Source organism: Euprymna scolopes, chromosome 34 (assembly GCF_053919585.1).
Source record: "Euprymna scolopes isolate OS-2025 chromosome 34, ASM5391958v1, whole genome shotgun sequence".
NCBI classification, from domain to species: Eukaryota; Metazoa; Mollusca; class Cephalopoda; order Sepiida; family Sepiolidae; genus Euprymna; species Euprymna scolopes.
Genome location: NC_136515.1, coordinates 23,922,374 through 23,940,481, shown reverse-complemented (window position 1 = coordinate 23,940,481; position 18,108 = coordinate 23,922,374). Strand labels below are relative to the sequence as shown.

At 35.5% G+C, this 18,108-nt stretch overlaps 1 protein-coding gene and 1 long non-coding RNA gene across 4 annotated transcripts in view; one reads left to right on the top strand and one right to left on the bottom strand.

Annotated features, from left to right (window-relative positions):
* LOC145259134 (proton channel OtopLc-like) overlaps nt 1–18,108 on the bottom strand; it is a 391,597-nt gene that overhangs the window by 335,319 nt on the left and 38,170 nt on the right. The window lies entirely within an intron of this gene.
* Nucleotides 4,938–16,192, top strand: LOC145259133 (uncharacterized). Its single transcript, XR_013864129.1, has 2 exons — nt 4,938–5,087; nt 15,891–16,192. It is a non-coding gene; the product is annotated as an uncharacterized LOC145259133 (long non-coding RNA).

Sequence of the window (18,108 nt, the reverse complement as noted above, 5' to 3'; positions counted from 1 at the left end):
TCTTATTCCATTACTCTTATTCCATTATTCTTATTCCATTATTCTTATTCCATTATTCCCCTTAATCTTCTGATTTTTCATCCGGTTCTAATTACATGAAAACCGGTTTAATTTGGTCAGTGCTAAAAAGCGCCAATCTTTAACACTGGATATTTTAAACCAGGATATTTTAGCCCAGGATATTTGAAAAATAAAAATGAAAAGAAAGAGGCACCTCTCTACAGTTCTAACGGGTCCACCTTCCTAAGCTTTAACTTCTTGCGCTCTGAGGGGTTCATTTATTGCTAATCAACTGAGGTAGTCTGTTCGGAGAATTCCGACGAGGTAGCATGCACACTCCTCTTGCGTGCAAATCCCCATCTTCGACCTTGTGTCACATCTTCCCGTAAAGATGGGCGGAGTAAGTAGGTGTATACCTACTTGAAGTCACAGATCATATAAATAAAATAGATGACGTCGTAAACAGACAACACAAATAAAATGGATGACGTCATAAGCAGCGTTAAAATAATAAGACAAAAAACATAACAAATAAAATGGATGACGTCATAAACAAGTTTCAAACATAAATAAAATAGATGACGTCAGAAACAGATTTAAAACACAACAAATAAAATAGATGCCGTCATAAACAGATTTAAAACATAAATGTGAGATATAGATTCCGTTTTCTCGAAAAATGGACGAATCTCATCTTGCCAGGATTCAAAGTTACTTTACCACCTCTCACCCGTTCCTTAACCGTCTGTAGATCCTCGCAAAGATTAGTTTCAAGTTTAGTAAACACTGATGTTATTCTAGTATATGAAGAAGACAATGAAATACTTGTAAATATTTTTAGATATAAATGATCTCATCCAGTTAACAAAATAGCACATCAACATGATGAATTTAACAAAATAGCACATCAACATGATGAATTTAACAAAATAGCACATCAACATGATGAATTTAACAAAATAGCACATCAACAAGATGAATTTAGAAATTTTAGAAACGAACAATCTTCCACCCGTTGCATGCGAAAGCTACGATTGCGTTGCTCTGACTTCTGTCTGCGATTTCCGAAGGGGCTGAGTATATTTATTCGTGCATAATAATTAGACGATTCCAATATTTTTTTTCTGATTCCAATACAATTGCTGATTCCGTACTAAATTCCCGATTCCGATACAATTACCGATTCCGATTCTTTATAAATCCCTAAATATTTAACTATAGAGTTGTTTTATTTGGTTGGAATTCATTTTTATGGTGTGTATTATTCATTAATTTTATTTATTACGGACTATTATTCTTATCTTTTTAGTTGTTGCTTCTTGACGCTTCGGCCAACTATTTCTCTGGCCTTCGTCAGGTGATAACTGCAACGGGATAGGAACTCCGCATCTCCCAATTGCATTCTTAGCAATTACTGACATCCATAGTTGTTGTCTCACTCACTAAATAAAATTAATAATACTCATCTCAATAATGAATTCCAATCAAATAATATACCATTCGGTACGGGCCCGAATATGGGAGATCAGATAATAAATAAACATCAATTTAAAAAATTTAACCTTGATCGCTCTTCGAAGCCCGTGGCGCAGTGGATAGAGACGTTGAATTTCTAAGGTTCCATGTAAGAATTGTCTGAATATAGCGGGTTCAATCCTACCCAAAGCCGGCCAGAGGTTTACTTGACCAAAAATGTGGTGAGACAACAACAACTATGGAAGGCAGTAATTGCTGAGGATGCAGTTAGGAGATTCAAAGTTCCTATACCGTCACAATTACCACCTGACGAAGGCCGGAGGAATAGTTGGCCGAAACGTTGTGAAACACTAAACAGATGAGGATAATAGTTGGCCGAAACGTTGTGAAACACTAAACAGATGAGGATAATAGTTGGCCGAAACGTTGTGAAACACTAAACAGATGAGGATAATAGTTGGCCGAAACGTTGTGAAACACTAAACAGATGAGGATAATAGTTGGCCGAAACGTTGTGAAACACTAAACAGATGAGGATAATAGTTGGCCGAAACGTTGTGAAACACTAAACAGATGAGGATAATAGTTGGCCGAAACGTTGTGAAACACTAAACAGATGAGGATAATAGTTGGCCGAAACGTTGTGAAACAACTAAACAGATGAGGATAATCGTCCGCAATAAAATAAAGATTAAAAAGTTGTTATTTTTCTCGAATACTGTAAAACAAAACATATGTTAAATGTGCATATATATTCTCAACCGTAAAAACACGCTTGTATGAAGGTGTCATCTATAGATTTTAGTTGTACTGGTTGTTTAAAATCAATAAATATTGATTATTTTATTATTATTATTATCAGCAGTGACAGATTTTGTTTTAAACGGACACAATTTTTTTCCGATTCCGATAGCCCCCAAAAGTTCCGATTTTTCTGATTCCCGAGTCTTATTAATCGTCCCAACACTAATTATATATATATATATATATATATATATATATATATATATATATATATATATATATATATATATATATATACCGAAATGTAATACAAGCCCAAATTGTGTGGCGTGGGATGCATCATCCGTTTTGTGTATTCTATGAAACTAGTTCCAGTCTTGGCGCTATGGACAATCCGACTTAACGTTGTCCCTGAATTTCGATTTACAAAAATATATGTACATATCCAATTCCATCAATTGGACGTGAGGGGAACTCTGCTTAAAAAAAGTAGTATATATAGCAAAACGGAATCACATACTAAGTGGTTAGTAAGACGTTCGCAAATCAGTTAGGATAGAAAGGAGCTGCTCATTGTTTTCTGGAATCGTTCCATCGCCGAAAACAAACGAGTCAGTTCCTGTGGGGTGGGGCTTATCGTGGGGTAAAAAGATTAAGAAAGGAAGATGCTTTCAGGGATAGTTGCCAGGTCAGAGAGCAGACAAAACAAAAATGGGGAGTCGGAATCTCTGAAGATCTGTAATAAAACCAAAACAACGGAACCGGAACTCATATCACTAAAAGACTGAAGTGACTGATATAGTCATTCAAGAAACGGATGAAATTCATACAACTTGGAGTCAGATTGATTTTCGCTGCGCAAAATAACTTCACAAGTGGAACTCACCGAGAGAAAAATAAATAAACGTTAGTATTTATAATTGCGTCAGATTTAAAGCTGCAGTACTGTTGCCACATCTCGGGAGGTGTCGCCCAGACCATTCTTTCTTACCATGACAGAGTAGAAAAAAATCTGTATACAAGCAAGCTACTTTACATGGTGGAACGAAGTGTCGTCCTGAAGAAAACAAGTATACCAGTTACAAGTATACAACTGGAAACAACGCCGAGATAGGCGGAGAGCACATACAGCGCCCAGTGTTCCCAAATGGTTACCCATCTGGTACTGGCCAGACACATCTTTGCTTAACTTTGGTGATCTTGCGAGAACCGGTGTGTCAACATAATTTTGCTGCATATTTACATTAAACCGACCTTGTGTCACATCCTACCCATGTCGTACGAAAAAGGATGAGTTTATGGGAGTGTAGGCAGAACAGGACCCCACTTAATCCCTATAAATCTGGCCCCTAATTCAGAGTAACATCTTAGTGGCAATCTTCCCCTTAGTTTGATTTGGATGAATAAAGAAGTAGAAAAAAATCCCATAACGATATTAATTGCTTATTAATGTACATTTCAATATTTCTCAAGCATTTTAGAATTTATTGATTTATTTAGAATACTAGCGGGGGTACCCGGCGTTGCCCGAGTGTTTGTTTCCGAGACGGGGGGGGGGGAGTTTTAAAAAATGTTACGGTAGATAAGTAGGAAGGATCAAACCCGGAGTCATGAGTAAAAGTAGGAAAATAAAGTGTGAAAGAAAAAAAAAAAAACAAAAAAAAAACATCTGCAACGTTAATAGTTCGGCCACCAAGAAAAGTCCATTCCAGTTGTTTGGGGGGGGGGGGGAAACGACTACGGTAGGTCGGCGCGAACGTGAAAATATAATGTGAATTGTCCAGTACGCTAACCACTACGCCACAGAGAACTGCAGCTTAGTTTAGTGATTTTAAATAACTTCACATGAAAGAACTACGAAGCCAAACCGGTGTTCTTTTCTCAACTGTTCCTTGTGAACGATCCCCAAACGGTGTTAAGTGGTTGCAGGGGGAGGAGGAATTTATTAGAGAGAAAATATTTTACCACTTCCATTGATCTTAACCGATTTTGGCCGTGACTTCTCAGCAGAAAAAGTATAGAAATCTAAGATTATCGAGGAATTTGAGAAATAATAAGCCTATAACACACCTCAAATATTGTTCTGCCGTTTGTGCATATTATATTTGCATGAAATATCTTGATTTTTAATCCTATTAAGGTCAAAATCCGACGGGAAAAAATGAGTTCATTTTATTTATATAGAGAGAAAGAAGATAGAAGATAGAAGAATAGAAGAAGAAAAGAATAGATAGAAGAATAGATAGAAGAAGAAGAAGATAGATAGAAGAATAGATAGATATATAGATAGAAGAAGAGAAGAAGAGAAGAAGAGAAGAGAAGATTATTCCAAACTAACGGAGTGGGGAGGCGTATAATACGCTTAAGTATATTTTAATTCATGTGGATCTCGTATTTATTATTACACAGCCAATTCTCTATTAAATATTATATTGTACCTAATATAAAGTAATGATTTCAAAAGATTTTTTAAAAATGAATCGAAACGAAAACATTTAGCACTGCAGCCGCGTTCCTTAGCGTTTCAACTATGACTAACCAGAACCACACCTAAGTCTTACTCAAAAATGGCCTGACTGGCATGGATATAACTTACTAGGCTGTGCCTGATAAGAATGGAGCCAAGTTAATTTAGGGGACAACCGAGAGCCTGAATATGCGTTTCTCATTAAAATCATTAAAGTATTTTATATAATTATGGCATGGTTTTACGCGTTACACTTTCTTTATGACGTCATAATATTAGTAGAAACTGCTTTATCATAAAATTTCGAAATTGTGTATTGAAAGAACCAACAAACTCTTCGGCGTTTTCTTTTTAAATCTTTGCAATTATGTTTAAATGATTCCCAAAGAAGGAAACAAAGGTAAGTCAAGATTTTATTTTTGCATATCAAGTGTTATTTAATTATATATAAGTAAGTTATAGAAATATATGGCAATAAAGCTACTCAGAATATACCGCGTTTCATTCTCGTGAGAATTCCTCAGATAAGCCTGAAGAATTCTCACAAGAATGAAACGCGGAATATTCTGCGTAGCACTATTGCCATATATATTTGAAAAAATTACGCATAAAATTATATCTTCGTATAGTAATTTATGTAATTAAATGAAGTAATTACACACACACATATACACATATGCACGCGGCAGGTGGAGCTCGTTAACTTTGGATGGTAGCTCACGAAGGAAAAGGCAACTAATTCAAAACGTCCGCTGCCCTGCGGGATTACCCCATCGGTGAAAAGGCTAAGAGCGTAAACCCTGACAAAAAAAATCCGAAGAAAGAGTCCCTACAGCGGGGTGACTTTACATTGTCATCACCAGAAACTCCTGCAGCAGCACAGTTAAAGTCAAGCTGTATCGACCCCGTCTTTCCCATAGTTCCTTTGACTTCACGAAGAGAGGCGGCTGCTGCTGTATGGATAACAGCCATCCTCCCATATTACCCTGCCCAGACTATGTAGTTCCACTGCTATACCATCGAGACGAACGGTTGCCAAGAACAAAGTATATATATATATATATATATATATATATATATATATATATATATATATATATATATATATATATACTAGCTGTACCCTGCCACGCGTTGCTGTGGCTCAAATTGGCGCAATGGAAAAAGTTCCAAAATGAGAAAAAGCATGTTTCTTATAGGTGTAATTTTCCATTTTGCATGGGTACACAGTTTTTGTTGTTCCATTTTCTTAGCTGATATAGAGATTTTCCGGTTTGGTGACTCTTGAATACGTAATATAAATTGTCCATGTGAAAAACAGTCAGTGTGTAACTGTAAGGCCCACGATTGTAAAGATTGTTCCCTGTGCTTTGTTGATGGTTATTGCAAATGACAATAAAATTGGAAAGTGCAATTTCCTAAAGTGTAATGATGTATCCGGTGGAATCATAGGAATGCATGGAATGAAGATATATTCATCTGTGAAAGGTCCTGTTAAGATTGTTGTTTCTATGATATTGTTTGTTAATTTTTTTTTTACTGCAAGCTATGTGCCATTACAAAGCTTGGATTGGTTTATATTTCACAACATGATAATTAGTACACCAAATTTCAGTTGCAATACATGCGGTGGCATCCCTGGCAAATATAGCTGTTGGATAATTAACCACTTTATCTGCTTTTACAACAGTGTCGATGGATTTGTATTTGACTACCTCACTTAGAATTTTACATTGAATAATAGCGTTAAGTTCATGGGCATCTTTGTATTGACCTGCAAGAATAGCTCATTCACTCAGTCAAATGGAATTCTTATAATTTGAATATCTGCAAAAACCTTTTAAACTAACTATTCTTTTGATGAAATAAAATTACAGAAATTACAGAAGTTAAAAGTCAAAGAATTTTGCCCTTAACTCTGATCAGCTGGCACTTTTTCGTACCCAATTTCCCACAAGTGATGCAAAAGTTTTTGTGCGGATCGAACAGTCGGCAACTGGACATGCATATTTTGAGTTAAGTTTAATGTCTTCACATGGAACAAAAAAGTAGAGTATTTGAGGCAAACATTTATTTCATCTGCTGGTGTTGATTGAAGAATAACAGGTAACATTTGTCTGAAATCTCCTGCAAGCAATATTACTGCATTCCCAAATGGTCTGACATTGCCACGCAAATCTTGCAAAGATCGACCAAGAGCCTCAAGTGATTTTTTGCGTACCATTGTGCATTCATCCTAAACAATAAGTTTGCATTTCTGCAATATTTTTTCCCATATTGGATGTTTTGGAGATGTCGAACATGAGATTTTTGAAAAATTGAATGTTTTAAAGTAGAATAAATAATTCTTCTACTTGGCAGCAAGGTCGCAGGTATTCCTCATGCAGCAAGGGTTAAGGCTATGTCATTTTGTTACCAAATGGCTGCCAAAATCAATTTAATTAGAAAGGTTTTACCAGTTACTTCTGGTGCTGTTCAAGGTAGCAGTAATTTCCAAATAACTTCTATTCTCACAGTCAGTAAATTAGGTGACTAAAATAGGATTTATCCATGTTTTGACAATGCCTTATTCACTGTAATTAATTTATGAGACTAAAATAGGATGAGGGATTAGGGATGGACAGATAGAGAGGAAGATATATAGATAGGAAAGAGAAAGTGAGAGGAAAATAGAGAAAGAGAAGGAGATAGAGAGATAAAGGGATTGATAGATAAACAGAGAGAGGGGGAGAGTTAGAACAGAGAGGGATGAGACAGAGGAAAGGAGAGAGATAGAGGGAGTTAGAGAGAGAAAGGGGCTCAAAGGGAGATGGAGAGGGTGATATAGAGAGAAAGATAGATTGAGAGAGGGAAAGGGAGAGATGGATAGAGAAAGATATTAAGAGAGGAAGAGAAAGGGGGAGAGAAACAGAAGGTGAACTACACTTCACCGTTTGTTTCCTCGTTCAGTAGAGAAGAAATCTTTCGAAACTGAGGCAATTTTAATGTTTTGTTATTATCCAGAGTACCCCCTTTTTCTGGGGGAGGGGCTAGATTTTCCTCACATTAGAAACCGACCGGATTATCTGTACTTTCACTTAAAAAATTAATAAAAGAAAAACATATTGTAAAATTTGAATTTAACATGAAAATACTATTTTAAAAAATAGCACGATAACATAAGTGCATAAGTGCCACCATAGGTACTCCTTGGGCGTTGAGTGCCATGGCGACCAGCATAATTATTTATTGGTCGCTCCATTAGCCCCCCCCCCTAGCAAGGCTAATGCATGCGCATGTAACATTTTTTTTATTTACTGACGTTGGCTTAGTAACTAAACGATTTATTGATAATTTCGTAACCCTTAAACGCATGCCGGAAGATTTAAATCGGTTCATTATTGTTGTAATGAAAAAAAAAAAGAAAAGTTTCATTCAACACAAAACCAAAAACACATATTAATGATAAATGATTTATTATTGTATTCATTGAAATTTACTAATTTTTAAATAAAAAAGTAAAAAAAAAAAGTTAAAAAATAGTTGCTTATGTGCGCATAAAAACCTTTTTTTTTAATTTAGATTAGGTCCACGTTGGAATCACCCCCCAACCTCCAAATCTTAAGAACAGCTTCCGGAATAAACACCAGTTTTGGAGGGGGGGGCTATTTGCAAAATTTAACTGATATTTGTTGTCAGCATACCCACCCGAAAATACTATAAAAAAAAAGAGGGGTTCAGTGCCCGTGGCAGAGAATTAAATTTATTTATCAATAAAAGTCGCCATTTAAAAAAGAAAATTGTGGAGGTGGACCTAAATGTAAATATTTACCCAAAAAATTATCCCGAAGTTTATTGCAAAAACGTTTTGTTTTCGCACTATTCAACAATTTGTTCATCATTTGTAAAAGTGAGAAGTTATCAAAAGTTATCAGTAAATGATTTAGTTTTTTTTTTTAATTATTTATTTATTTATTTACATTAGGCCCACCTCCACAAATGTTAAGAACGACTTTCAGAATAAACATCCTCAACCTCTCCATGTTAACAACGGATTTCGGAATAAACACCAATTGAGGAGGGGATATTTAAAAAAAAAGTCGATAAAAGTCGTCATTTAAAAAGAAATTTAAAATCAAATGTTTGTAAAAGTGAGAAATTATTAATTTAATAATTATTAATAAATGTTTAGTAACATTTTTCGGTGCTAATGCAGAGAGTGATCCGCGCTATTTTTTAAATCGTGTTTTTTTTTATTCCAACCAATCTTATATCGAAAAAAAAACCCTCAAAAAGCAAGCGACAAACTTTTTTTTTTGGCCTTATATAATAAAGAAAAAATGTGTAAATTAAAAAATTTGGAAGATAAACAAATGAATTATGTTTTTTTTTACTTACTAAACAGAAAATGAAATCTTTCGTCAATTCGTGGCTGGGAAATGAATCGAACCGGAAGTTCAGTTTTATCAACAGAACAGATTCGCACCACGGTTAAAAAAATATATTTATTTTATTTAATATTTTAATAATTCGCGAGGTAAATTTATTTTAATAACATAAAAACATGCCTCGACTCTAAAGATGGGCTGTCTGAAAATTTCAAATAAATTGGTAACGTAGAAATATGGTTTTATTCGTTTGGAACGAACCAAATTTACACACATATATATATATATATATACATATATATATATATATATATATATATATATATATATATATATACACACATATGTGTGTGTGTGGGTGTGTCAGCATTAACCTTCTTGGACCCCACTTCAAAAATATAACACTGTAACATGTTAAACACAAGAAAATTAGTTTAATGTATTTTCTTTGTCTTCTCCATATTGTATGGCGTATTCCGGAAGTTGTTCCATAGAAACGTTGATAGCAAAAACACTATTTATCTGGTTATAGTGATTTATGTTATTAAAGGAGAAAAACTTGAATGCCTATTAGAGAGAAACTTGATTGTCTAACTTGAGTGTCTAAGATCTCTGTGCAGGGGTTTGTCAGGTCAACCTGGCGTGAGGATAGTTTTTCCTCCAAATAAACCCTGACTAGATAATCAATATATAAAGCGAGTGGGAATAATGGAAAGAGCAGAAACTTTTCTCGCTTTGGCAAGGGCAGTAACAACGTGATAGTTTACAAATCAACATGACTAACCGGACTCTGGTGAAAACTATGATGAGTCAACATCAGAATGCGTCGTCCTTTGGTCATCTTTGCCTCAGCATATGGCAAGCAATTACCTATTAGGAGTGCGGATAACATTACTTCTGCGCATATGCAACCACCATTTTTCTTTGTATTTGGGTGAAACCTTCCTCGATTTCGTATGAAATCGGTGGATCTTGGTGCTTTGGATGTTGGGGTAACAACTATAACAGCAACAGCAGCGTAAGAAGAAAAGATGATGACGTAACTAAACACATGATATAAGCAATTGGCCAACGAGAAAACGATTGTTTATCTGGTCAGTCGCTATGGCGACAAGAGTTTTGATTGAATGATGTATAGTTTTATTCAGCAGCAGCGTTTCAAACAAGATTCTTATTTTTTGCCATGACTAACATCCGCAAAGATTATTCCTGAAAGATGTGACACAATGTCGGAAGGTGGAGATTGGAAAGCAAGCGCAAGAGAGGAAGTGAACTCTGCCCTCGTCTTTCCGTTGGCATTCCCCGGTAGAGGTACTGTAGCTAATTAGCAATGAATTAATCTTCCCTCAAAGAAAGAAGATAAAGCTTGGGAAGGTACACCTCTTAGAACTACGCAGAACCACACTTCAGCTCGACAGACTACCAGACTGATTGTCAATGATGTATCATCGACTGAATGTATGAATAAAACTTGTACCGTGTAAGTTAATTCATGGGAGAACCGAGAGCCAGAATGTACGCTTGTCAAAAAACTGCAGTTTGGTAGGAATCACAAATAGCTACGGCTTATAAAGAGGGCTTCATAGAGACCATGCAACCCTAAGGCACGAACTTCGTAGAGTCAGTGCAGTATTTTGATTTGTTTAAACAATAATACTGTAACATGCGGCCGCAGTCGAGATTGAACTCTCTACATAAGTTTGTAATGCAATTCAGATCTGAATACTTGATGCTTCACCAGGGCTATCAAAAATATTTTTATCGTGACGCCATCACTAGACTACCACGGCTTCAGGGAGTCCCATTTACCTACGAGAGAAGGATAAACCGCGCCAGTTTCACAACCTGGTATTTTTTCTCGCGGTACATACAGCGCCTCGCCTTCCCAAATGGTCACCCATCTGGTACTGGCCAGGCTCGGTGATCTGGCGAGAACCGGTGTGTCAATGTGTTTGTGCCGCAAACAATAATAGCAGCAGTAGCAGCATAAGTCGAAGAAGAAGAAGAAGAGAAGGTGCTGACGTACATAAATAGATGACGTAAACAATGGGCCAACCTATAAACGCTTGTTTATCTGGCCAATTGCTATGGCAACATGTGTTTTGATTGAGTGATATATACAGCAGCAGCCTAAAAATCGATATTTATTTTATTTTTGTCGTGATTGACACCCTCAAGATTATTCCTGAAATATCACCAATTTCTATTAAATTCGAAGCACGAGGTAACTTTATCAGTAAATTAGAATGAGTTCAGAAGGATGCTGTAGTTTGCTTGAAGCATTGTGCGGTGTGTGAAAGGAGTTGTGTTTGAAGGCTATATCAATGCGGTTCGTCGGAAACACCGTGGACAGTAGTTAGCATATAATACATAAAAATATTAGAAGAAATTTTCAATAATTTTCAGTTATATTACATTTGAGACTTCCTTCTAAGATTGTCATTATTCTTTTATATGCTAACTAGTATCCACGGTGTTTCCCACGAACTGCATTGGTATAGCCTTCAAGCACAACTCCTTTCAGAATATACATTATTTTATTTCACAGCTCATGAATTAAAAGATACATTAAAAAAATATCCAGCATTAGAACGAAAGGCTAAAACTAATATACGCTTAACACATCCATTAAATTTCTGAATTTTTGAGATTAAGATTCGTTATTCGTATTATTTGGATTCTTCGGACTACTGTTCTTATCTTGAGTGCCATTTTCACAAGGTTTTGGTTAATGTAACCTCCGACCTTCTTCAGATGTATCTTGTCGAACTCGGGAATGTTTCTATTAAACTCGAGGATTTGGACGGAATTTTGAGCGGAATAATATTTCCTTCACGGTAGCAGCAAAGACTGGATAGGGGGCCTAAGTAATAAAAAACACAATTGCGAATTACTTAGGATTACTTAAGATTTCTATGCAGCCATGGCTGACAGAACGAGAGCATGCTACCCCTCGTGAAATAAATAAAGAGTTCCGTTCAAACTTCTGTCCAAATTCCCGAGTTCGACAAGATACACCTGAAGAAGGTCGAAAGTTACATCGACCGAAATATTATGAAAATGACAATAAAGATGAGAACAGTAGTCCTAAGAATCCAAATAATACACATTAATTAAAGTTGGCAATTATGAATGACAAACAACGTACATTATGCAAAATAATAAAAGATATTTATAACACAGATATACCACCAGACCGACTTTCCCAGGTAATCACGGTGCAAATATAAATATAATGTGTATATGAAATACATGAATATGTATACATGTATTTGTAAGTTGTATTAATAAAACTTTCTCACCTGCTTCAGCTTGTGTCTTTCCGTTAACTTTGCATTGTTCCGCCTTCTACACATTTCATTTAACTACAATGCTTCAAGCAAACTACATCCACCTCTTATTTATTTTTTACTTTTAACATTTATTACCCATATAAAATTCAGACAATTTTATGGTTGGTGCACTAGCCAGATGTGGCACTAGAACTACTGGTGCGTCCTTAGATGTGATACTGATCTCATGTCTGGAAACGTTCAACTGAAACACTTTCTAGTTTAGCTACTTCATTTTTTTATGGGCGACCCACGGGAGAGGTCCGACAGTAATGAATACTCTCTTGTCTTTTTGAATCACAATCAAGGGAAAAGGTACTTATGTCAACGGTGTTGTTAATCTAGGGGGGGATAACATGCACTGACTAAACAAACAAAAAGTATATTTTTCAATATACAATTTAGGATGCTAAATAACTAATCGAAAAAGGAAACAATTTCAGTAAAAAAAAATATATAAAAATAAGTGTACTCTTCAATAGACAATTTAGGACGCGAAATAATTAATCGAACAACGAAACTTTAGTAAAAAAAAAAAAAAATATCGAAAAACAAAATAAAAACAACTATTCCACAGGTGGCGAATAAAGTTAGTCCCGGAAATTGTCAAAGCAGTATACGATCGTCTCCACAAGCGGCAAATAAAATTACTCCCGGAAATTGACGAAGCAGATTAAGAAAAAAGAGGAAACAAGTTAATGGATTGAAATGAAACATGTTCCGGAAATTGCCAAATCAGTTTACAGAAAAAAATGCACCAAAGAATAACAGCATCATCGACATAAACGCCATACACCAGAATCAGTTATCTGCAGCTCTAATACATTATGTACTAGAGTTGATTAAACTGGTTACAGGTGGTCTAATACTTTTTGAAGACATTTTGAAACTATATTTGCTTAAAGTACAGAATAGTTAACACTTGAGAATTCGTAAAGCAAAAATATAATTTATATAATTATATTTTTGCTTTATTAATTTATAAGCGCATTAGATTCAAATTCCCCCAAAGAAATCGCATAACTTTATCGTGTGAATACGATTTGTTGAAAGTGTAGAATAGTTAACATTCGAGAAAATCGTACACAAAAGAAAAACCAATTTACATAAAACGCATTACATTGAAATTATCTACCGAATCCACACAGATTTCTCATGTGGAAACGATCTTTAAGGATTTTTGACAAAAGTACAGAATGCTTAACACTCAAAAACTTGCGAACGAAACAAAATGGCGGAACCTGCGTGGTTCTATTGTGTGTGCCATATCTGTAAGAATGTTCCAAACGGTATAAAAACTCTTGAAAATCATTTACACATTAACACTTTGTGGGTTAAATAGAAAAAATCCATTTTAATACGTTTTATAAAAAAATATGATTTTTCTGGTTTACGATTTCTCATCAGTTAACACGTCCGTACATTTATTCCAAATTTCATGTACTTTCTAGTTAGTCACCTTCTTCCGTCGTCTGTATACAGAATATGGGAGGTCTTTATGTCACAGCGCGACTACTCCAATCATTCGTTTTTCATGGACAAAATCAACGGCGTAAAAGAAATAATTGCCAAAAACGAAATATAAAAACGGCTCAGCCGTAAACATGATTAGTGATCATAAAAAATGAACTTCATCGATGGCGGGGGGGGGGGGGAGCATGAAATTCATAAAGGATAAGGACGACGAGAAAGTAGATAACGTATCGAAAAGCAATAAGCACAACAGTAATATTGATATAAACATCGATTACATACTAGCAGGCCGCCCGGCGTAGCCCGGTCGTAAAATACGCATAAATATGATATCTAATTTATGCGAACTTCGCATTTATTTTTATTTTAAACCAATCCTCTATTGAAATAAAACTGATTAAAAAGTTTTCCCCATCTAAGAATATTCTATATACCAACTTTCAAGTTCGTAGATCAAAAATTCGTTGAGTATATGGGTTTAGAGTTATCCTCAAATACACATTTATATATAAATTATCATAAATAAAATTTCCTTTTCCTTCCCTACTTACCAGGTCCTGGATATGACCTAAAATTATATCCGATGGTGAGGCCCCACCTTGCGGGCCTTGGGGAGTGTGGAGCCACCCTTTAATTGCCATTGCTTCCAGGTCCACTCTGACCCGGAGTGGTAGTACCTGTTAGGGTCCCAACTATGGGTTAAATAGAATCCGACTTAAAAAAAAAAAAAAAAAAACTCCATTAAAAATCGTTCCTCAAAATAACTAGATTCGGCATTAAATAACCTGAAAAAGGTTGATATGCCGTAAAACAAAAACAACCAACCATATCATAATATGTGATATCGTCATTATTTAGTTGTCATTGGTTAAAGCAGCAAATCGCTTCCTGCCTTGATGATAGCGAGCGAGCGAGTGAGCGTGTGTGTGTGTGTGATGAGTGAGAGTGTTGGTGAGAGAGAGTGTGGGTGAGAGAGAGAGAGAGCGAGAGAGAGATAGATAGATAGATAGATAGATAGAGAGAGAGAGAGAGAGAGAGAGAGAGAGAGAGAGAGAGTTTTCTGGCGGGAGTGATTAAAATAAATTTAGAAATCCCAAAACAAGTTGACATGAAAGTTGTAATACTCGTCCTAAAACATAAATTAATTGTTCGAACAAACAGTTTTGCGCCACTTTTATGTTTCTTTATGAAAAAAAAAAGTCACGATATATAATAAACTTTTCATTCATATTCTATCGTGTTGATTGTACTTTCCACTCGATGACCTTGTCTATTGTACCTTCTTGTCAATGCTCCACGAGAGGACAGGACGATTTAAACTTAATCTTAATGATAGCTGATAATAAAGAAATGAAATGAATAATCACATACGTTGATTTATTTTGTCAACAAAGAAGAGGCAGCTTAATATTAATGACTGATAAAATAAATAAAGGAAAGAATTTGTTTTAATTTTAACAAAAATGCAAAAGTATTCCAGTGTTTTAAATTTATATATATAAGAGAGAGAGGGAGAGAGAGGGAGGGAGAGAGAGAGAGAGAGAGAGAGAGAGAGAGAATTAGTGCACTTTTTAAGTAACACTTATCTAGCATTTTTTTTTTTTTTTTGCTTTTTACAATACTCTACTCGCGTGTGTGTCCCTTAAATAAAATTTACCCGACATATTTGTTTTTAAAGTCTTACTTTAAGTAGCTATTTCGGATTTTATAGCAATATTTACCTCGCGTGTTATTGGTAAAAATTGCTAATGATATAAATAAATTAGGTACTATTCTCCCGGGCAACGCCGAGAGTCCCTACCAGTGATTAATATTTTATTGATGTCTATCCATCCATTCTTGTACTCTAGATGAAATAACCCCCCCTCTTTTCTTGCTTAAATATTGGCTGTTCTTATACTCGATAATGACCGTGTATATTTGTACCTCGTTAACTAAAAGTAGTTCATTATTTGTTTAATGGGCATTTTTTTTATATTATTACAGTTTCTTTAATCTTCGAATGTCTTCAACATTTTTTATTTTAAACAGATTCCAAAAGAAAAGTGAAATTTCTTCGCAATACAAAGACGGGACCACTAACACGCCAAAATGGATATTCCAGCACGCATTGTTGCGCCTTTCTTGAAATTGACCGGATTTCTTGTCCTAGTCGGTGTTATTCGAACAGCCATGATTGTAGCCACTGCTTCGTTTGCAGAGTAGAGATGAAACCTGGTCTCTCCGGTAAAAATGAAACAACAATACCCTCCCAAATTTCGTAACTTTTTCTCAATTAATGTTTTATAGGTGGAATAAAATGGTGAAATATTATGGTGTCAAACAAACAAAAACTCGTCTATCAATACTGACTGTAATAACATGCAGATTCAAATGTAATGTGAACAAACATTTCGCTCATCTTCTCACATAGTCTTTTGTAGACATGATCCCAAACAGTATCTTACGTCCAATTGGCAATATGCATTGTTTAGGATGACTAAGTGTGAGTATTATACAGAAAATAAGTGGACTTCTACAATTCTATTAAAAGGATCTCAAGTCTAAATTATTTACTTAGTGTTTAGGTTTATTTACGTAATGACAATAAAGAATACTGATTGGCATTCAAATATGGAAAATAGCTTTAAATATTTCTCCTAGCATCGATTGGCAATAAGTATTTCGAAAAGTAAATATTCCATAGCTTTTTTCGGGTTTGTTTAAAATCCACTAATTTCGAAAAAGTGGTCAAAAATTCACATAACAAATAAATGTTACCAAAGGCAAGATGAGTTACTTTCCTAACCATCTAGAAAAGTTTTTATTGATTTTGCTCAATCTAAAACGTTTAATCGGTTAGAAAAACAATGTCTAGCGTTACGTGAGAACAAGAAAAATAGCTGCGACTTACCTCTTAAAATTCAAAGTTTTGAAAAAGACTTAAAACTAAAAAAATAGACAAAATACGCTTAGAAAGCCATCCAATATATTTTACTGTGACAATGTCGATGGAACATGCTGATTTATACGAGTCAAAAGGTGCAAGGATGTTCGCCCAACATAACCAGCATCGCACTGGCATTTAAATTGATATACAATATTGCTATTTTGGATGTAAGGCAAACTATCCTTGCGAAAAGACGGAAAAGCAGGTCTCGTAGTATATACCAAACGCAAGGACACAGAATAAAAGCAGTCGTAAATACTTCTGCGAATCTGTTTGGAAAGTCTATTACTCTTTTCCCCTATCCACGATAATTTTAAATAAACCGGGCATTTCAAGGGTCCAAACTTTTTAGGGGATTTAAAATCCATAATCTTTTTGAAAATATGATCATCAATAAGGTCAACAGGATAACCATTATTGATGAATATTTCCCTAATCTTATCGAGTTCGGCGTCCAATCTGTTAGGCGAACAAATCATGAAGGCTCTATGTACCAAAGTATTAATTAAGACGACCTTACGTGATTTTGGTACAAAAGACAACCAGTTCACATATAGGCCAGTAAATATCGGCTTCCTATAAATTGTAGTGAGAAAGCCCCCCCCCCCCCCTTGAACGTTCGACAAGAACATCCAAGAAGGGAAGCGAATTGTCCTTCTCACTTTCCATAGTGAACTTAAGAGCCCCATGCAATGAATTCAACCTATTAAAAAATATCGACGCTTCACCTTGCGATGGAAAAATAGCAAAAATGTCGTCAACATATCTGAAATATGCAGTGGGTTTAGTTGTAGAATTGAACATAACGGATTCATGGTACCCGGCGAAAATATCCGCTAAACTTGGGGCCAACGGACTCCCTATTGAAACCCGCCGACCTGACAGTACATAATATCACAAAAACTAAACTCCACGGATTTAGTGCACATTAAAATGAGTTCAATAAGAATCTCTTTAGAAAACCGTGGAGCAGTCAGACGACCACCATACATATAGTCTCATCCAATGGTATGTTGGTAAAGAGACTAGAGACATCAAATGAGCACATAAAAGACGTCTCTGCATTTGAATCCAACCCACGTACACAATCAACAAACCGAAAAGAATCTGGGATGCAGTGCGTGGTATATAACTCGCGCACAGATTGCAGAATTTCCACAAGCCACTGAGCCAAAGAATGTTGTGCCGAACCAACCATTGATAAAAGAGGTCTCAGTGGAACACCTTGCTTATGGATTTTGGGGAGACCATACATTCTGGGACATTGTGACCCAGAGGGTCTGATCCTGTCATAGACGTCCTTGCAAAAAACCTTCTTTT